At 37.2% G+C, this 23,514-nt stretch overlaps 1 long non-coding RNA gene across 1 annotated transcript; it reads left to right on the plus strand.

Moving 5' to 3' along the window:
* Positions 1-7,435: 7,435 nt before the first annotated feature.
* On the plus strand, positions 7,436-20,047 carry LOC125704229 (uncharacterized). The gene is made up of 3 exons (XR_007381064.1): positions 7,436-7,511; positions 13,308-13,361; positions 18,913-20,047. It is a non-coding gene; the product is annotated as an uncharacterized LOC125704229 (long non-coding RNA).
* Positions 20,048-23,514: the final 3,467 nt, after the last annotated feature.

Raw genomic sequence — 23,514 nt, forward strand, 5'->3', positions numbered from 1 at the left:
TTTACATTTGAGCAGTAGACCCCACATTAATTCTGTGTATCACTGAATAAATGTGAATGTGTCACAGTTTTTAATAACCTGCATTCTTAACCTCTGGTTCCGAACATATGGACCTAGTTTTTCAGCAAAGCCACCCTAAGCATATAAAACAGCAGGACTAGACCACTCTCCCAAGAATCTCTCATCTATGTTTCTTTCCTGGGTACCACCCCTCAGCCATCAGAGTGTCTTCCCATGTGCTTTGGGGATTTCTTCTCGCAAAATGCAGTCATGGCAGGATAAGCACACCATTTTCCTGTCAATACAGTCCTATTAGCCCCTCAGATCCATACGTCACCGTCTTGCTGGCCTGCAGTTTGCTTATCTCTAGCTGTGCCTGTCTTTGATTTATCTAACACGCAGGTTAATGAGACATTGGGTCCAGGGTGGCTCCAAGGATAATGCACTCTTGTATGAAAATGCTTAGTGGGGGATCAAGTGATAATCCATAGTGGACCAAAAAGGACTAAGACTTAAAAAAAAAATTGTACTGTTAGTCTCTGAAGTTCAAATATCCTTCTTTCAAGGATGCAATAATGGAGAAAATAGAAAGGAACTAAAGTGTATTAATGAATTACATTTTACTTTTTCCCCTAAAGTCAACCTTTTTAGCAGCATGTCTCTTTTGAGAATATCACCATTAAAAAAAAATTGTATATATTTTTTTCTACATTTAAATATGTAAGCAGGCATAATGACCTACATTATTATGGAACATATTATTTATTTTATACACCAAAGGTCCAGTTGTAGTCAGTTTTTACCTTTTTATGTTTCTGTTGTGGTCCAATTGTATGTTTCATCATTAAACAAAAATCTAACATATTGATTATAGCAGTATTGGCATGAACATAGTAATTAATGGTTCTCTGATTGAACACTTTTATGCCATAGGTTATACTTTAAGATGAAATAGCAGAATCAAGAATATAATCGGTAAAAAAATCTTAATTGATTTGAAAATCTATAATTGACTCATATCATATAATAAACTATGTTAACATGAGATGTGAATCTTGTCACTACAGTGAGCTCATACCTGTGTTTCCCTGTGCTGCAAAGCAGTGTAACATCTGAGAAAAAAAAGCAAAAATCATGTGGTTTATTGTCCTGCTTTTATATCAGTTGGGAAGTGGTCACAAAATGGCTGTTGAGAAGCATCCTTATGCATTTGGGCTTTTTCTGCATCTGATTTCAGTGAAGAAGCCTGGGGCTAAAGCAGGCCGACCTACCCTTGTATATATTCATCACTGACTGCTAAGTACCTTGTAATTAGTATCTCCAAGCTACCCTGCATCTGTAAACCTGGCGTGGGTATGGATGTAGTTTTCCCTCATTTGACAAATTCTTTACGTTTGTACCTACATGTGTGTGTACAGTGAATGAAATACAGTACATGCATCCAAAATCTGTAATTATTATTTCATATACTTTTATACTTCTACTTTATTCAAACGGGTTATTTCAGTTCCTGTCAATTATTGATTTTTGTGTTCCAGAGTAAGGTCCTTGAGATTTTTATGCATTCTACAAGGGCAATCAAAATCCCTTTCTTCTGGTAACAAGAGCCTTGTCCTGTCTAGCATGAACTTGGGTGTGGGTATGAGTGGATAGTATTGTAACTAAATAACATAATAATTTTTCATCCATAATGGGAAAACAAGGCCAAAATAAAATTATTTATATACTCGGCAATTTAATATTAGTTTACAACAAGCTTGCACATGTAGAACTGGAACCATCTACTAATAAGGCAGAAAGGAATTTGCATGTGAAAAAGTGTTTAGCATTTACACATACATTTATGGTGGTATGTTTCCAAAAATTAACTGTCAAGTGTCACTTCAGCTGTCTCAGGGAGTGAAATGTATTCTTAGGATTTCTAATAGAAATTTATTTTCCTGTTAACATAAACTGCCTTTGGTCAACTTGATCTTTATTTTAGGAAGCACACTGCTAACTGAATGAACTCCTACATATCTAGATATATGTGTACCTGTGTAAGCTTCTATGTGGTTTGCTATTTGTGACTGGCATGTTAATAAATTGTTAATAAATTGGTTTGGTAAGATATGAGGATATTGAGGTATCAGGACATATAAGGAATTCTTAATTATTAGACTTAAATATATAGCATTCCTCTCTATTTTTTTAAACAAATCTTATTTGTTGGCTTTACTTGTTTAGAAGGAGTTAAACAGATGGTAATTTATATTCCAGTGTCCTGACATTTATCATGTTACATTATAACAGGAGTATCTCTTGGATTATGACTTCAATTTAATTGTGGTCTTAAACTAAAACGGATACATTTGAAAACAAAATTTATTTGAAAGGCCATTAGTTCCTGTTTTTAAAATCTGATTACCACATATTGAAATGTTGCAATGGGTTAGATGTTATGCATTTTCAGAAATTAGCATCCATTTCTTTTGCAGATGGGATTTACACAGGATTATACCAGGAAGGAGATTTTAGGATATCTTTTGCCTGTACTGTGCTGCAAAGAATACTAGCACATATGTCCAATAAATTAAATAGTTTTCCTTTAAATAAGAAATGGAAGAAAAAAATGAAAATTATGATTTAAGATGATGTGAACATTGAAAGTTTTTCATGTGTTCTGCAGAAGAATCAGGGATTCATAAATCAGAATGATCAAGTGTATCAGGTCACTTTTATATTGAAATGAATGATGACTGTAATTGATAGCTTTATTATAACATTTATAAGCTGTAGTCAATGACCTATGCCTTCTTGATTTCCTGTTTTTTTCTGCCCATGTAACATGTGACATTACAAAGAGAGTGCCCAACTATGGGAACGGCAATTTGCATTATTCTTATCAGTAGTCATACTTGTAATGATTTTTTAGCAAAATTACAGGAAGCACCCACAAGCAGATTTGAGGCTGGTGCAAGGAGACAGTAATGCAGAAGCTGCTACAGGTGATGTAATTGGTCTTTATTATATGTCAGTCTGCCATGTTGTAATATGAGAGCATTAAATTTTTTTTTCTTTCAGCCAATGGGGAATGGATGACCCTCTTAGGTTACTGGGCAGCTGAAGGGGAAGATCTATTTACTTCAAGTAGTTAATTGATTATGGTGAGTTCTACCCTAATGTGGGGTCACTGCAGCTCTTTTATTGATTATGCGATAGTCTTCAAATCCTTAACCTTGCTTGAGATTTTGTGTTTCGCATTGTTAGCAAATTTAATTCTGTGTAGTAATTCTGTTCATTATGCAAAAACTGTAGACTTTATGCAAGTTTACAAGTGTAAAACGTATTTGTCATTCTCTTTATTAAAAACACCAGGTCTTGGCTGGTAGTTGCATTTTTGAATTTCAAATAGGAATGTTATACTTAGAATTAAGTGATTTGTGCCTAATGTTACCCAAGAGTGACATATCCAGAGCTTAACACTTAGCATGACTTCCAACGCTATAGAAAATAACTGCTATGATTTAGTTTCAACAAAGCATCTATCTGCTGTTCGTAAGCAGATCGCTAACTGGTACATTCATTTTATTTATACTGTATGTGTATTTGTCAGAAGAAATGTTTCATGTCTGATATATTACAGTATGTACTGCAAAAAAAACACTCTGCTTGGGGGTAAGATGCTGTATTGCCCTTGAAATCTAATCTAATCTTCACAAAATAATATTCTTGGAATATATGGATGAATTTCTTTTAGAAAATCAAGGAAGTTGCCATTTAAATGATATAAAAATGTATATTTTCCCATTTACTCTGTGCATGGTTGACATGTTACGAATTATGTAGATTAATAAATAGATACATAGGGCTGCTATATGGAAGTTTGGGTAAGAATCATAATAGTAATAATAAATCTGAAACATGACAAAGTGAGAGTAAACATGAACTTCTTTCCAAAAAGAGCATTTGAACATTTCATTATTTTTCTTCCTCTACAGCAAGTAGAAATAGGGTGTTAGCTTTGTGCTAAAGGCAAAGTCACCGGCATGGCATTGTGTTAGGATTTTTCCATGCATATTTTTCTTTATTGCAAAATATCAGCGAAGACAAGATCTCAGTGGACTAATCCACTTTCCTGTCTGTTGTTAACTTACATAATAGGGACATCCCATGGGTACTTGGGGTTTGAGTGGAGTGAACTAAGATTATACTCTGAACCTTGAGATGGAACCCCTCTCCCACCATCCGCACAAACACCCCAGACCTTGTTTTGGTTTTATCCTCCATCCATATTTTCTTTGGTTTCCTTGTCCTTCCATATATTTGGGTTTTCAGCAATAAAGGCCAAGCCTCTGAGGAGTAGCTGTCTGAGCAATATATAACCAGATCATTCGAGCCAAAGAGCATATGTGCACTAAACAGTTTGTTTTGAAAATCTTCATAAATAATTCAGGCCAGTGACTGCTAGCTATTATAACAAAAATAGTGAACTGCTTCTGGACATATGCTGCTTGCTTGTAAGTCAATAGATATGCTATACCTATTCTGTTAGGTCTGTTGAGGACCAGCCCAATCAAATTTCGTGTAATTTATTTTTACACAGCCAATAACAGGGTGTGTGTGTGTGTGTGTGTGTGTGTGTGTGTGTGTGTGTGTGTGTGTGTGTGTGGCGGGGGTGGGGAGTTATGAGAAAAAAGTTTTTTGGTCCCCACAAGGGGAAATGTTTTATAAAAATCTGTGACTGCAATCAAAAAATTAAAACAAAACAAAAACAAAAGTCTTATATTTTGTTTGGTTACTTACAGTATGGTTAGGGCTGGGTAGGGGTTAAGGTTGTCAGTGTTGGAATTAGTAATTTCCCCATAGAAATGAATGGACAGTACCGACAAAGAGATAAATACTAGTTTTTTTTCCCATAAGGGAAAACTCAATTTAATAAAAATGCAATGAAAAAACTAAAAATGCAAAAACTCTTGTATTTTGCTTGGTTACTTATGGTTATGGTTAGGGCTGGATAGGGGTTAAGGTTATCATAGTTTGTGTTAGCATTTTTCCCATAGAAATGAATGAGCCGTCCCTATAAAGGTATGTTTACCGACGTGTGTGTGTGTTTGTGTGTGTGTGTGTGTGTGTGTGCTACAAATTTGTTCCCATAGGTTTACTTTAATACTTATTATGGATCAATTAAAAATATTACATTGTTTGCAGGGCAAATAAGTGGTTGATGACATCATTGTCACTTGGACAAGTTTTGGTGCATATCGTATTAAAATAGTCTTCACTTGCTGAAGGACAGGGTATATTATGTTGGAAGGAATGTAGAGTACATGACTTTAATTATAGTACAATAAAATACATGTGATTTCACAACGCAATGGTCTTGCATATTCTTCACTTATTGTAATACTTGTGACCTGGTTCTATGCACTACAAAGTATGTATGTATATAGATATAATTGGAGTTGCTAAATTGCCCGTAGGTGTGCATGTGTGAGTGACTGGTGTGTGAGTGTGCCCTGCGATGGGCTGGCCCCCCATCCTGGGTTGTTCCCTGCCTTGTGCCCATTGCTTCCGGGATAGGCTCCGGACCCCCCGCGACCCAGTAAGATAAGCGGTTTGGAAAATGGATGGATGGATATATGTTCAAAATATGTGTAGAACTGAATAAAATGTGTTTAGGGCATGATTGAACATGTCAATAACGGCGCATAAACCACAACATAATATATTAATGTATTTCTGAACAATTTATGGACGACAGATTTTTTTTTCAATGAAATAAATATTTAAACAAAGATTATTTATAATATAATTATATTATAATTGAATATAATGAAAATTCATCTGTCATAGTTTTAGAAATTCAGGTTCTACATTGTACTGATTCAGGTTTATCTTCCAAATAAACTTACACTGAAAACTTGCACTTTATTTTCTAATGAAAGGATGGGTAATAAATCATAAGGTCAAAATAATCTGCGAATTTGCATTTTGGGTAAATTCCCAGGGTGAGATAACAGCATTAATTATCCCCTTTTAAGCTGGGACAGATCCATAAGCCGCGGTAAAAATAGATTACATTTTGAGGATCCATTGGACAGATGTACTGCTGCAGTCCCTGAGAACAGCAAATGATCCCACTAAATTAAGCAGTAAGACACGTTATAGCCCATGTTTGTGTAGTTATGTGGACATGACATATACCTATAAAGTGTAAATCCAGGCGAGACAGCTGCTTCATCACACTGAGCAAAACTGTAAGGAGTGACGCTGGAGAAAAACTGCATTATGAATAAATGTTCCTAGGTAGCATAAGGATGCTGGCTTCTAAAATTATAGAGGCTTACCAGACCACACCGGTGTCACTTATCTAACATGGACTCAACTTTGAAGTTATTAATTAATATTTATGTATAATTTTATGCTTAAAATTTGGATTGGGGGTGCTTTTAAATCACTCCAAGTTGAAAATGAGCAGTAAGGATTTCCCCAAGCTGTGGCTTGAGATAAAATTTATAGTGATATGCATCGCCATTTTTATGTTGGAGTTGTAGGTGTGATTCATTTTGTGGGCTTAACAATTGAAATTGAGATATGACTACCAGGTTACTATGTAGTTTGCATCTATAAATTATATCCTATAGCATCTATAGCCCTGTACACAATTTTCTTTTCCCTCTACATTTTGAAAATGAATAACTTATTTATTTACTAGTATCTCCAGTACAAATTAGTCTGCTTTAATGCTGTGGCACGTTGTCCCTTACCATATATGTTTCTTCATTTCAAGGTCTTACCTTCAAGGTACCATAGTTTTGTTTCCTAATTCACAAATACTAATAGAAGTAGAGGCCTCTGTTGGACAAAATTTGAACTGCAATGATGTAAATTTAAGATTGTGTAAAGGTGTGTAGAAATGTTTACGTATTAAATTTCATTTTTGTGTTTGATTACTTAATTCAGAAATGCACATACCAAATTGTTGTTTTGAATTTTATATGGTGAATATTTATTTTTGTTTCACTGGAGTGTTAAAACATTGTGTGGACATTTGTTATTCAAACAAGCAAAATAACTACTTGAAAATAATATTTCTTATATATATTAGCAATAAATATTTGATTATTTGTTCAACCTAAACACACCTGTCTCTGGATAAGGGTAATAATCTCTTAATACCCACTTTTACATATTTCATGTGTCACCTCGAGAGCAAGGACAGAGGCAAAGGCAGGCGTGGGAGAAAACCAAAAGGGGCTTTATTAAAGAAAGCTACAATACAGGCAGGGCAAACGAAACAGACCACAAGGTGTCAAAATGGGGCAGCAAGGATCAGGCAGAAATGCTGGACGGACGGACGGACGGACGGACGGACGGACGGACGGACGGACGGACGGACGGACGGACGGACGGACGGACGATCAATGACTGGACTGGGGATTGCAGGACTGAAGGACACTTTATACAGGGCACATGAGGGAGCAGACAAGATGCACCTGGGGTGATCCACACGAGGGCTGTAACAAGAGGTAAGATTAAACAAGCAACAGGTGTAGCTCGTTAGAGCCAAACAAGGGAAAGAGAACGAGGGGGAAGGGATGCAGGGCATGACATCATGCCATTATCCATGCAGAAATATTACTCCATCCAATTCAGGATGACTCAGATGATTCGGATTCTGTGTCTTATTTATGATTGTTTTTCACTAAGCAGCCATGTGTAAGCAGCTGGCTCAATATGTCGTGCCTAAGCGGCATCCGTCATGTTCAGGGAGCTAATTGCAATATAAAAGCAATCATGTTCTCTGTTCAGTCACCCATCAGTGGTTTACAGGAATGGATCCATTTTCCTTTGCTTGTTAAGTAGGTAATTATAGTGCTTCACAAAAGCTCTCAAAATAAGGAGGAGGTGGTCACAATGTCAGTAACTGTCCCGAGAGGCCTGTAGAAGTGTCACAGCACACAAATTAACCCTGGGAAGTAATAAGGTGCAGGAAGCCTCTTAATGAAATAGTCCACCCTGCCATTTCAATCGTTGAATATGATGGGTCACTTTTATGTCCATCTTACAACACTGCCATCAAACCTACTGCTTTCAATTAAGTTTGAACATCAGCTTGCTTTGCCGCCAGAGGACAAAATGTTATATTTTTCCCCTTCAATGTCAGTTGTAAAACATGGCATGTAAGTCCGGGATTTGTTCTTCTAAGTCATCACACTATTTCTCAGCTGTGTTCCCTGTAGTGTGCTGTGAATTCTGGTTCTTATTTATCTGTTTTTGATTGAACTTTTAATTGTATGAGACACATGATTAACCCAAGTGTGCTGTTTGGGTACTGGTTAATCATGTTACAAAAATTTAGTACTAATCAAAGACCATGTTAACTATTTTAAAACAGCATGATGTTGTTCATTTAAAACCTGGATTTGGATCATCGGTTTGTTTTCCTAAGTGTTCCTTCTTTGAAAAAGATCAAATACAAATAATGTCTATTGATACAACGAACTTGCATTCTAAAAGGCTAGGGATAACTGTAAATGAATCCGATGTAATTAATCTGTGCTGCGTGACAAAGTAATCAAAACTAATTAGTTAAGAGCGGAAGCAACACGGGTGTAATCATTAATAAACAACTTGATTTGCCACTCGTGTCATTAGTTTGCTGAAAAATCTGTTACCATGATGTTAAAATTAATATTTAAATCTGTATTAAGGCTGCACATATAAATATTTCCCACTGCTGTTAATTAGTGTTCCAGTAGTTAATATAATTTTGGAAATTCGCTGATTTATATTAAGTTGGGAGCGACAAACTACTATATTCATGCACAAGCTCGGGCCCGGAGTGGGGAAGCAGTACAGAAGCCGTAAAAATCGGGTAAACGTGGGTTTATTTGGAGGAAGAAGACACATCCGGAACATAACGTCAATGGCCGGACTGGGAAAACAAACTTAACGCGGACTCAAATACACGAGACTGATTAGACACAGCTAGAAACGGCTGATAACACGGGGATTCCACACGGGGTAGATGAGGGGGCGTGGCACACTGGAGGATCGGACGATTGGGGCAGGACATATATTATGCTATTTTTAATTTTTATTTATTTAATTTTTCAGTACACGTGTATTAACATTATAATATTGTATCAAACCATATTACTCAAAATGAAATAAATATATCTATAAATAAATACATAAATAAATTATTTCAATAATTAAATGGATCATTTCATTTTTAAATAAAATGTTTATTTTATATGATTACTTAATTAGAATTATATTTCACAATAACTTTTCACATTGATGCATTTTCGAATAACGGTTTTCGAACCAGCTTTTTATTTCATAATGCCACCTTTCATAATAACGGTGTCATAGCCTAGATAATAGATATATTAATAGAAACTTATTAACAGTGCAACTGTTTATATTGTTTTATATTGGGCTGTATGGGGCCTTAACTCCCGATCAGAAATTCAGTTCTATTCCGATCCTAACTACTTTGCTCCTTTTACTTCACTTGCTCCAAGTCAGACATATAATTCAGCATACCAAACAAAACAATGAACTGCTTCGTTGAAATTTTCGCAGATTTCATTGGTTGTCATTAAAAGTCGAAATATTATCAAAGGCCTATGTGAACCAATTAAATGCACTGCAGACTGATCCATTTGCCATTGAATAGAAAATTACCGGCCTAAATAAGTAATTAGTAACGAAAGACCTTTTTAACGGGTCCATTTGTACCGTGTTGACACGTACGGTATAAAATGCATGTCTACATCGTGTATTTTAGGTTGCCTAAACACGGGGTTTTTTTACTATGTCTAGAGAGTTAGGCTACATCCTATATCTGCTAGATCGAAAAATAGATCGCAAAGGTTTGGCAAATCACAGGCTCAGTCCCGCTCCCCTCCAAGTGATTCACAGCGTGCATCATTATTATGCAAAGTTTCATTATGAAACAAACAGCTGGTTCGGAAACCATCATTCGGAAATATATCAATGTGAAAAGTTGAACTATATTGTGAAAAATAATTAGAATTATGTAAGTAATCATAAAAAATAATATAAATATTATTAAAAAATTTAAAGACATATAATTCAATGTTAAAATACATATTTATCTATTTAAAAGTAAAAGGACACCTTTATTATTAAAATATTTACGTGTTAATTTTTTTATTTATAGATATATTTATTAATTTCACTTTCAGTAATATGTTGTTCCATAGTGTTAACGTTATTTTGCTTTAAATTGCTGAAATTTTTTAATGCATTTTAATAATAACAATAAAAATACCAATAATGGTTATCATGACGATGATGATGATGATTATTATTATTATTATTATTATTATTATGCTTTTTTCAACAGGCTAAAAAAAGAAAATGCATGTGGGTTTAAATTAAGTAAGTAGAAAGCAACTATCTTGACTTCTTGTGAAGAAGTTAGCTAATTAGAGAGGAACTTGTTTAACAGGGAATATTCAGAGCATGATAAATGACTTTAATAAAGGAGTTTCTAGTGCTCTAACAAAGACAAATTCTCTTGAAAAAAGGTCTGCCTGGAAGACGAAACTGTCCTGGCAGTCCCTAAATGGACCTCTTCATCTTCTTTGTGCTTCAGGAAAAGTGCAAAAATAACCTGGCTATCTTTAGAACTTGACATTTTACTGAGAATTTTGAGATTTTGGGCCATGTTTGCATGAATATTTGCAAGAATACTTGGAAGCTTTCACTTGGAACAAGTCAGTGCAGAATAGACTCATTATAATGTTTTGTATTTGGTAACCACTGGATGCTATGGATGTGTAGCAGGAAGACAACTGCATGATGTTGCTACAGTCACTCTGTAGCACTGGAAAACAGGCAGACATTTTCTTAATTGCAGTGTATCAAAACCTGTATTTGTAATTCTACATCAAGTATTAGCAATGTAAGTGTTTATTTAAGCAACAACCTATTAAGTAAAAACGAATGAGAGATAATGGCTTGTACTGCAGATTTATCTAGGTCTACCAGAAACAGATAGCTTAACATTTATTGAAGTAGCTAAAGAGTTGATTTCTTATTATAACATTTTGCAGAGTATTTGAAAGACTGAAAATCCTCTGTAAGTTAATTTAATTACATATTGTGCATCTTAAGAATCAACCACAAAATGTACTCTACATTAACTATTAAATTTTAAAATATTCTAATGGAACCTTCTTAAACCTTATAAGAGTGTGTTAAGTATTCTGCACCAGCCCAGAGAAGCCAGGTGAGTTCACTTACTCAAAGTGATGACCTCTTAACCAAAGTCAAGCTAAGCTTGGAGTGACAATGACATGTGCCCCTTGAACACAAACCACTGTTATTATTAATTTTGAATAAAAGACAAAATAAATAAACATGAGTGTTTAATGAGTCTGCAACCTTTGCTGTTTTGTAGATGACCTAATGTCAGCTCCGCGTGGAATATTTAAGAAAGTTAGATTTGCAGCATTTTGTATTTAAATGTAATGCTCAATGTATTTGCCCTTGCTTTTCACATGCACATAGTATGGTTTCATAATATGTAATATAGGTGTAACGGTGTGATGTTATACTGTGACAGAGTGTCTGAAACAGCTATATACACGGACAAAATGAATGTTTCTAATTTAAATGTAATGTAAATCTAAAACCTATTTGACAAATAGCTCAAAAACTGAACCCTGAACACTATTGAAAGTGCCCTTAATAATTGGAAAGATCCTCATAAGGTATTAGCTTTCAATAAAGTAAATACTGCAAATTACAATATTTTTATCCTCTGGGGTGTTTGGTAAAATCTTAAAAAGAAATGAGCCAAGTAACAACGATTCCTTACTTTTCTCCTCCATCAACACCTGTCATGAGCTGCTTGTTCGATCCTCCTGTGTGCCACGCCCCCTCATTAACCATGAATTCCTGATTGTGACCAGCTGTTTCCTGTTATTTCGTTTGTCCTGTGTATTTCAGTCCGTGTTCGAGTTGGTTGCCCTAGGTCTGTCATTGACGTTGTTTGCCGTGTGGTACCTTGTCTGCCTGTTCTCCTGAATAAAACCCCAGTTACTGATTCATCATCATCATCATCATCATCATCATCATCATCCTTCCTGATTCCCTGCTCCGTATTCCCTGCTCGCCCAACCAGTCATAACAGAATGACAGACCTCACAGAAGAAGCGCCAATGCATCGGTTTGCTACAGGAGATAATTTATTGGCTAAATCAACCTGAGGTGACCCCGTGGCGCTGGATCTAGCCAGCCGGAGCGGGACCATCTTACAAGAGATGTCTCCGCCCGGGAACGCACACCTCGCTTACGACAATCTCCGGCAGCTCAGGCAGAGAGTGACGGAAGTGAGGACCCAGCTGGTCGCGCTGCATAGTGGAAAGGGTGCTGATCTTCCGTCTGTCCTCTCAGGAGCAACTCAACCTCCACCAACAACAGCTAGCCAGAGGAAAAAGAATAAACGAAGAAGTCAGAGACTGGAAGACGAGCCAGCGATCTTCCTGGGGGCCGTCTCTCTCTGCAGCTTCTTTCCCTACCGGATATCAGGAGGAACTTGGACTGTCCGACTGTCCTCTGGTGGAATGACTCCTCCGCCACCACAGCAGGACAGATCCTGGCCAGGTCCCCGCCTCTCGGTCTCCCAGAAAGGGAGGGGACACCTGCGTCAGGGTTGGGTCCCGCCCGCCCTGCCCCCTGGCTCGCCCTCGGTCTCTTTGGCAGTAGCTCGAGGGGTGCCTGCGGGTCCTCCGGCTCCTGCTCGGCGGTCACCCTCGGCCTCGCCTCCGACGCCTCGTCAATCACCTGCAAGTTCACCCGCTTCGACTCATCGGTCTGCTGCGCCTTCGCCAGCTGTGGCAGCGCCGTTGCCTCTCGCGGCTTCACCTCCTTCCTCGCCTCCATCTTCCATCTCTCCTCGCCTAGTGAACCCTCTGACTTCCTCCTCCGCCTGTCCCTCCGTCTGCCTCCTCGCCCCCTACTGCCTTGCTGTCGCCAAGGGTCCCTCCAGCTTCCGGTTCTCGCCCACTGGGGTTCCCTTGGGCTCCCTGTTTTCCCCAATCCTCTGCCTTCCTGCCTGCTGGCTTTGTGCCCCCTGTGTCTGCTTCTCGTCCCTCTGTGTTTCCTGTGTTCCCTTCTGGTCCCTTTTATTTGGTGTTCCCCTAGCGTCTCCTTTCTTGGTGCCCCTGTGCTTATATGCATTCCCTGTGGTTTGTCAGTGGTTCTGCTTCTTGTCCCTGTGCATGTTCTGTGTGTCCGTCTTATTTCTGGTTCCCCGTTAATATTCTTGTTTTGTTTTCCAGGTCTCCTGTCCTTGGTCCCATCTCGTCCGTCGCTTCCCTTGAGGCGTGCCCAGAGTGAGTTGTTTGTGGATTAGTAACCTTTTAAAAACAATGTATACACTAATATTCTCATGACCCATGTCACTGATCCATGTTGTTCAACAGTGATCAGACTAAATAAAAGGCAAGACTTATTTAACATGGGTGAAATCAATTAGAATTAAATTCTTTTCTTTTTTCATGTATGTTTGTGGCAATAATGAGTGGCTGGGTGGGTGTTGTGGGGGTGAGGGGTTAAACTGTGATATATCACAAACCATGATATACAGTTACCATACTGCAAATTTTTCATAGTCTTGTAACCCAAAAATATAGTATAGCTGTGGTCCTGCAAAGGATAAGTAGATATGGATGGATGAATAATTTTTCCACATTCTCGGTCTCCTCTTCTCTAAAACTCTCTAAAACACACATATTTCCAGTTGCTCGAAATCATCTCTTCTTCATTATTTAGAGGGAATTACAGTATAGTAGGTCTACTCTTGTGTATTTCTATGCTTTTCTGCCTGTCTTTTTGGCCACTGATTCCCAACAGTTAACTCAAGGTTTTATAAAAAAAAAGTTTTTAGAAAGACAAAGGGGTTCATTTAAATTTGAGATAATGTAGTGCCTTGTCAACTGTCTTCCTATCCTGTGGACAGCTGATAATGGTGATCTTGCATAAATCCTGGATTGGGATGTTCACAAAAATAGCAGAAAGCTACAAGCAAACATGCTGACTCATTGTGGGATCGATAAAAGCTGTGTCATGACAATATTATTGTTTAAAGTGTACTAGCCAAGGAGCTCATTGTAATAACGTCCCAAGGAAAGAATTGCAGGCCCCTAGCTGTCCTCTTCAAAAGAGGCTTCAGTCTCAACGTTACATTTATATTGTTAATATCATCCCCTGGCTACTTTCACAAAATCACCATACTGTGAGCCCTGCCAAGCAAATTACCACATTACAGCCATGTTGATGCTAATTACAATGCTAATGAGACCAGAAAAGAAGGCAGTGAAAAGATGTATGTCCTGGAGTAAAAAGCATTATGTCTGCAGGGAACTGCAGTGTCTTGTTTGTGAGATGTGGATTATTTGTGTTGGTTTCTGAACAGTATGGTAAATTGCACCAAAAAGCTAAGAGCTGCTTTCATTCATTCAAAATGTCTATCTTGTATGATTTACTAAAAATTACTCTGAAGAGTTTTGATGCTTTATAATGTTTCATTCCTGTAATTTCCAGTGTATACATTTGATTGCTTAAATTTAAGATAAACACAATAATTACAGAAATATACTTTATTGCAATTTAAACATGTAATTTCAAATATAAAATAACATGTATTTATTAAAGTTTACATTTTGCTGATTTTATATGTTTATAAAGGTTTTTGGTAGTTCTTTGTTCTAAATTTCTTAATGGGATAAAGCCATTGCAGTTCCATTTTAATTTGTATTTTGTATAATGTACATAAATAAGGAACATTTGACATAAATACTAATGATTCCAAAATAAAGCAGGAGTATCTATGTCTACAGGTGAGTTAAAAAAATTACTTTAGACTCGCTAAGAGGAATGTAGAAAGGAAGATGGCATTGGAAGCTAAGGATGACATTAAAAGTTTCAACTTCCAATATTTAAACTCCAAAAGAGCTCTAAAAGCTGAAATCACTAATCTGTAGGACAGTAAGGGTCTTATAAATGAAAATGAAATTGATATAGTAAATGAGTTTAATGATCATTTTACATGGGTGTTCACAATAGACAACACAAGTAACTTGGCACCATTTGGTGCAAATACAGTGTCATCTATGACCAATATATGTATAACTGAGACTGATGTGGTGCAAAGCCTAGCTAAGCTCAAAATAAATAAATCACAGAGCCCTGATGGCATCTTACCTATAGTTTTAAAAGAGATGAGGGATATTGTTAGCCAACCTTTAACTTTACTATTTCAGAAATCCTTATCTACTGGTGTGGTACCTTATGCTTGGAAGCATGCTAATATAACACCCACATTCAAAAAAGGGGATAGAAATAATCCAGCAAACTACAGGCCAATCAGTTTAACTTGCATCACTGGAAAAGTAATGGAAGCTATAATCCAAGTAAAAATGGTAGATTACCTGGATTCTGATAACATTATGAAGGATAGTTAACATGGATTTAGGAGAGGTAGATCCTGTTTAACTAATCTACTTGAGTTCAATGAGGAAGCTGCAAGAGAAATTGATCACAAAAAGATACGACGTGATCTAATTCAATTTTCAGAAGGCCTTTCATGTTGACCCCACAAACGGCTCTTGCTTAAGTGCAAAGCTGCAGGGGTTTTAGGAACTATAGCAGCTTAGATCGAAAACTGGTCTTCATCCTATGTTAGCTTTCTGTGCGCATCTCAGTGCCGTCTTAAATCAGTCATAAAATACCCTCAAAACAATTATTTATCATCCAATTTGTTTCTTACCTCTTGGTTACCTTGTTAGGTTTCATTATCCATGAAAAGATTGGTTTTAACATTTTTGGCGTGGCTTTCTGGACCTTTCTTTTGACAGCACACCTCTCATTTTCAATAAAAAATAATGGTAAAATAAGCCTCAAGTGAATTAAATAACATGCCTTACATGCCTGGGCATGCCTTGCCTAGTGAATTTTTTTTATGTATTATTTTTTCAAAATAGATTTTCCTGATGCAGTAAACAAATTTGTGTGGTGCTTTAATGCATTTTAAGCTTAAAAATGGGTCAGTACCGACCCCAACACCAGAGGTGTTATAGTCATGACCAGCGCATTTATAATTTAGTGATTTTTTATTTTATTTTATTTTGTTTAAATAGAGGTTCCAGACAAAGTCAAAAAGCCTTGATGCAGTAAATAAATTTATGTGGTGCTTTTATGCATTTAAAACAAACGGGGCGGTGCCGACCCTAACACCATAGGAAGGTTAACAGACAAGAAGCAGTGGGTACTTAGTTATTAGCAGTGGCGGAACAACTGCACACAAGGCCCCGGGGCAAAACACCGATTGGGCCCTCCCTACCACCCCCCGCGCGCACACACGCATGTGGCGGCGCTGAAACAAGTTTTAAAGTGTAGGTACAGGATCACAAAAAACTTAACGAGAGAATTCGACTGTCCCTAAGTTTTAGTGGCTAAATTGCATTTTCTACGCCTTTTCAGACAGGAGATCTGTTTAGCTATGCCTAGAAATTTTTTATACAATTTAGACAGCACAGAATCATTAACCTACTTTAACGCATTTATTTATACAACCACATATTTCCCACATTTTGACATCAGTGATGCAGTGAAGATACAGTCTCTTTATTTCTTGACGCCAACCCTCCCTTTTAATCCAGGCTTGGGACCGGCACCTAATTGAGCTGGCTTGCTCCCTTAAGTGACTGGGTTAGGCTAAACTATATACATATTTACAAAGACTACAATAAAACATCCCAAAATATGTAGTCTTAACAAAACGCAATTTAAAGAAGGTAGTCTACCTGGTGAAATTGCAAACAAATTAAAAGGCCCATGGCATATAATCGGGCTATATCCAAGCAGCTTTTAAGGATGTAGCCTACACGGCGAAATTGAATTACTTTCTGAACCAACAAACGCAAACAAGCACCTTCCTAGTCTTGATGTATGTCGTCAGACGCATGGGGACGTTAGGCAACCTCTAGATCCAACCCATCATGCACTGAAGTTAACCGGAAAACCATTAAATACAAAAGGAACAGCTTAGTTTGACTTCAAAACATTACTATGTATTATATTTTAAGTTTGTTGTAGGGATTTTACAGATTTTTTTTCTAAAAATTAAAAATTACACCATACACCCAACATAATAAGTATGTATACAAAAAATTACAGGTATTTAAAATCGCAAATCATAGTGAAATTGTCAATATTGCATTTTAACTGTCAAGAGTTACGAAGAAAGTATATCAGCATAACTATAAGTATATTTAGTATATGGAAGGGTCCTCTTTTTGCTGGGGGAAGGGCCCAGGGGCAGTGGCCCCACCTATAGCTCCACCCCTGGTTATTAGATGCACAATGTCACAGTGGGCTTGTGTTCATAGTAGGGTACCGCAGGGTTCAATATTAGGACCACTATTGTTCTGAATTTACATTAATAATATTCACGCCAATACATACAGTAAACTGGTTAAATTTGCAGACGATACTAAGGTGGTTGGTGTAGCAAATACTAAAATAGCAGCACAAAGGCTACAACGGGATCTTGATTTAATTAGCGACTGGACTGATGCCTGGTAGATGAAATATAAAGTAGATAAATGTAAGGTAATCCATGCAGGGAGCAGAAATATAAAGTGCAGATATTTTATGGGTTCCATTGAAATAAAGGTAGCTGATTATGAGAAGGACCTCGGTGTGTATGTTCATGCTTCCATGTCCCACTCTCGCCAGTGTGGGGAAGCAATAAAAAAGGCCAATAGGATGTTGGGTTACATATCTATAGGTGTGTGGAGTTTAAGTCAAGGGAGGTGAGGCTACGATTATACAATTCCTTCGTAAGACCCCACCTAGACTACTGTGTGTAGGTTTGGTCACCATACCTTAAAAAAGGCATTGCTGCCTTGGAAAAAGTTCAACATAGGGCTACAAGAATGATTCCTGGTGTCTTATGGAATATCTTATGAGGAGAGGTTAGCTCAAATGAGCTTGATGGGCCGATTGGCCTCCTCTCAATTGTAAATTTCTTATGTTCTTGCTTACTAATCTTACTTACTTAACCACAGAACATGCTAATCACAGTTATAATATCCATCCATCCATCCATTTTCCAAACCGCTTATCCTATTGGGTCGCGGGGGGTCCGGAGCCTATCCCGGAATCAATGGGCACGAGGCAGGGAACAACCCAGGATGGGGGGCCAGCCCATCGCAGGGCACAGTTATAATATTTCCAGAAAATGTAATATGCTATTATTTATGAGAATTTTATTATGGCATTTAAAGGTCAGTTTTCGCTAAAGATGAAATATGTCATATAGAACTACTTGCAGTTAATAATGGACAAATAGCAAGATAATTGTGTGTTAAAAAAAATCCCTGTATTTACTGTGTACACATAAAAATCTGATCATACAGGCAGAAGATAATCTTACATTAAATAACATAATTGTCTTTCATCTTCAGTCTTTGTAAAGAATCAGGTGATTGGTGATGAGAGGTCTGAAATTTTAAGAATATCTTTGATGTGCCACAACATTTGTATGCCCATCACACTGATGGTAAGGGTATTTTGGGACATGCCAGCAAAACATGCCTAGTGTTTTAATAGAGTATTCAAGTAGCTGCATAAGCAGTTTCCTTTGGGATAACAAAAGCTTTTTGATTCTGATTTCCCTTGTATTTAGGTTGGCCTAACTGGTTAAAGTAACCTTTTTAACACCTACAGTAAATGTTGTATGTTTGATTGCTTTGCAAACCAAAATAATTCTAAAGAATCTTAAAAGATGGTTTCCAGCACCAAGAACCTCTTGAATTTGATTATATTTAGATTGCACTTAAAGATTTTCGACAGATCACTTGACTTATGGATCCTCTTCAGTTCTCCTACCAGCCCCGCCTAGGAGTGGATGACGCCATCATCTACCTACTCAACCAAGTCTAGACCCACCTTGACAAGCCAGCGAGCACTGTGAGGATCATGTTTTTTGATTTCTCCAGTGCGTTTGACACCATCTGTCTGGCTCTGCTGGGCGATAAACTAACAAGGATGCAGGTGGATGCCCCACTGGTATCGTGGATTGTGGATTATCTGACTGGCAGACCACAGTATGTGTGCTTAAAGTGCTGTGTGTCGGACAGAGTGATCAGCAACACCGGGGCACCGCAAGGAACTGTGCTCTCTCCTTTCCTTTTCACTCCCTACACCACGGACTTCAGCTGCTGCACAGAGACCTGCCACCTTCAGAAGCTTTCTGATGACTCGGCAGTAGTTGGATGCATCACTGGTGGTGACAAGAGCGAACACAGAACTGTGGTGGACAATTTTATCACTTGGCGCAAGGAAAACCACCTTCAGCTCAATGTGACAAAAACAGAGGAGTTGGTAGTAGACCTGAGAAGGACCAGAGTGCCAGTGACAGCGGTTAACATACAGGGCGTCAGTGTGGACAGGGTGGAGGAGTACAAACACCTGGGAGTGTACTTGGACAAAAACTGGACTGGTCTAAACATCTGGACATCGTTTACAGGAAGGGCCAGAGCCGTCTCTGTTTTCTGAGACAGCTAAGGTCCTTCAATATCTGCTGGACTATGCTGCGGATGTTCTATGAGTCTGTGGTGGTCAGTGCCATCATGTATGCTGTTGCCTGCTGGGGCAGCAGCCTGAGGGTCATGGATTAACAGACTCAACAAGATCATTAAGAAGGCCATCCAAGTTGTGGAAGTGGAACTGGACTCTATGAATAAGGTGTTGGAGAGGAGAACATTGTCTAAAATAAGGACAATACTTGACTTTCCTTCACACCCGCTCCACTATATGCTGAGCAGCCACAGGAGCTCGTTCAGCAACAGGTTAAAACTTCCATGCTGCACAACTGAGAGACACAGGAAATCATTCCTGCCGGTCGCAATAAAACTGTTTAACTCACATATCTGATCACTCAAACCACAAAACACAAACATAAGCACAATCACCTTAAATAACCATGTATACAGTGTATACGTTTCCTGTAATAACCGAGGTACTATACAAATTATGTTTAATATATGCCAATGTTAACTATAATTGCTGCTATAGGTTTATTTTTTTATTGGTTATTTTATTATTATTATTATTTTATTTTAATTACTTTATTGTTCTATAGTTCTATCTAAATCTCTTCTATCATCTGTACATAACTTTCCTAAATCTTTTATTTTCATCAGGAGTTTGTTTTTGTAATATAAGAGAATTTCCCCACAGGGATTAATAAAGTAATTCTGATTCTGATTCTGACTAATTTGGGCCAGTCAAAACCTTCTTGCAAATTTACAAAAAAAGTTGACCAACAATGAAGACTTGTCTTTAAGCTTAGCATTTTGATTTCTTAATCAAATGAACCATACATGCCAGAACAATTGGAGCATTTTAGATCCAGTTTATTACACAGTGTACATTTTCTCAATTAATGTTTCCAAAACCAACAGTGTAAGGCTGTTACATTGTCTCCAGTAGTAAATTATTCACTCCATCACTAGTGGGGAGCTATATCTGACTTCTTGGAATGAATTACAATGCATATTGTCATGTAATTATGAATGTTCCAAATGCTGATAGAAAATTGAACATTAAATATTTCATAGACATATCTCACTTGCAGGAGATAATGTAAAATTGAACACTCATTTTCGGAGGAGTACGGAGTTCATGGCAAAGTTTGCAATTGGGTTATATATAATAATGGGGAATATATGGTGTGTGTATGTTTGTATGTTTGCATGCATGTACACACACAAACTCACATAAAATGATGAAATGAGTACCAGATTTAACATCTGTAATGACCAGTAATCAAATCACACCACAAACTTATTTATGTAAACTGGTCACTTTTCCCTGAGTGCTTCCTACTTTAATAATTCACACATCCATATATTCAAAAATATAATTTCATCTTGGGTTGAAAATTCACTGATTGTAGGTTAATTTAAATTGTTAAATATACATGAATTATTAATCATCTTTAAAACAATAGGTGAGAGAGTCAGAGTTAAGACCTCCCCTGACCTCCAAATTCAACTGTATTCACTTTACGTGGTATATCTGAGACCCTCCCCACATTATGGGCAGCTACGTCCTTACAGAAGTCTAATAAAATATGGGTATGCTGCTTACTAATGAGACTGTTCCCTAAGGTGATCACCATGTATATGGTGTGAACTCTTTTGCTCTGCAGACACGTCATCATAATCCTTATTATCTTGCAAATTGACTCAGGCATGAGGAATAGAAGGTACACATATATTGACATTTGACTAATTGTGTTTTTTTTCCAAACAAAATAGCCATGATAGAAACAAAATTGTTTTCATTTATTGTGTCTTGTCCAAATGGCTATGACTGTCCTTTGATAAACTGCATTAAAGTAATATAACCTTTCGGCCTGCACCAAATATGCTACAGAAATGAAGATGTAGACTCTTTATGCTGATATGTTTACTGATTTCATGGATACTGATTTACCTAGAAAGTAACAAAAGTAAAAAACATTCTTACCCTGTGTCAAGTGATGGGGATTATTAGCCTCTATGTTTTTATTTGTCAGTGCAGGATCGTACTGGGGCTTTGGGGGAGGTGTTTGCTGATTCTCTACAGAGGCAGCATACTAAACAACTGCAGCGGGAGCAAGGCAAAGATTTAAATTTTACATGATGCAGAAAGTCAGGTTCATAAATAAGTAACTCCAGAATAAAGCTTCCCTGGGTTTTTAGTTTTAAGGTATTTCTGCTTATTGTGCAGAGTGGTCTTGATCAATGAAAGAGCACTAGGCACACTGTAAAAGGTAAGCAGATGTGCCCAAGCAGCTTTTGGTGATGACTGGACCATGGCGGAAGAAAAGTACAAATGCAGGTGTGTTTTGTTATGTAATGGAGGTAGAAAGAAACAAAGAGTTGCTCTCAGAACCACATACCAAGTAAAGCTTTTTAAAATTCACTATATTTATCCACCATATTAAATTCCTCATTGCTAATGGTCTCTGTGTGTTCTCCTTCGTTAGCTAGATGGAGTCGCTGTTGTCTGTATGGACGCACATGCAACATGATATGCAATATTATTTCTGTCAAAGACAGATTTTTTTTTTGCTTTAAACTGCATTGTAAGACTTGTGCTGGGGGAGCAGAGAACAGAACCATATGAACTGAGGATGGGTGAAGGAATATAGATTTTCGTTGGGTACAGGTGCAGAGAGTGAACACAGGCGAACAGGTGAAGTCAATGAATATGCTGGTCACATAACTTTGCCACATCCTGAGATGTCCACTCTTCTCCAATACTCTTCACAAACATAGCTCATGCAGATATAATAAAAAAAACACATTTGCATTAGTATAATGCAGAAATGAGGTTTATTGTATTTCATAAAAATACCAATGGGCTTTTTGGGGGGAAAAAAATTAGAACAAAAAAATTAGAACAAAATCAAGTGAGCTTTGTGAAGTGAGTGTGTCACCGTAATGCTTGAGGAACTTTCCTTCTAATGGTATGCCGTATTCCTCATGCAAATCAGACAAAAACAAATGTTCTGTTCCAGCAAATCATGCAGAATTACTTAGCACCCACTGAAACACTCTTTTATTCTCTCATGTTCTTCAAAGAGCTTGAGAATTCCTGTATTCTCACAATTTAATTTTACCAGACCATTATCTATGATGTGGAGGTTAAATATATCAGGGCAGCCATTATGTGAAAATAATTTGTAAGTAATGAATAATGCAATAATTCCACTAATGAGATGTAATGATTTTTGTAATGAAGTCTTACGGCCATCCTGACAAATGAAATTAAAATATTTAAACGCTGTTTTATGATATTCCTGTACTCATATAATTTCCTGCACTTACGTTGAGCTGCTGAATTATCACCATTACCATGACGATGAAATAATGCAGATTAATGCAATACAGATTAGTCAGTGATTAAATGGATCATACAAGCCAAGAAGCCATAATAAGTAGCTCTGCTCAAGAGGTAATTGCCCATTGTTTTTCCCATTGCTTTTGGTGCAACATTTTTTATAATATAATAATATAGCCCTGCCCTAAAGTTTGTGATATCAAAAATATCTATACAAATCCAAAACCAAAGCTTTATACAGGGTGACAGTTCCTAAGGTTGGAACATTAAAGGTCAGTTAAGGAAAACAAAGATTAAGGGAAAAAAACCTTCATGTAATGTATCTTTATTTCAGCCAGAATTTCTCCCTTCACTCTCATGCATAGCATTCGGTAAATAAATCGTCTTTGCTGCAACCCTTGTTAATGTTTGCATGTAGCTATCAATGAAGTAATTCTGTAATAGGTTTCACATGTTTAACATACATTATCAGCAAATTGCCTCTGTAAACTACTTCACATGAGGTAAATAAACTGAAGATCTGTGCTGTCTTCATAAATAGAATCGGTGAAAATAAAAAGGGCAAAGGGAAATTAAAAATCATTTTAG

Source organism: Brienomyrus brachyistius, chromosome 1 (assembly GCF_023856365.1).
Source record: "Brienomyrus brachyistius isolate T26 chromosome 1, BBRACH_0.4, whole genome shotgun sequence".
Classification (NCBI taxonomy): domain Eukaryota; kingdom Metazoa; phylum Chordata; class Actinopteri; order Osteoglossiformes; family Mormyridae; genus Brienomyrus; species Brienomyrus brachyistius.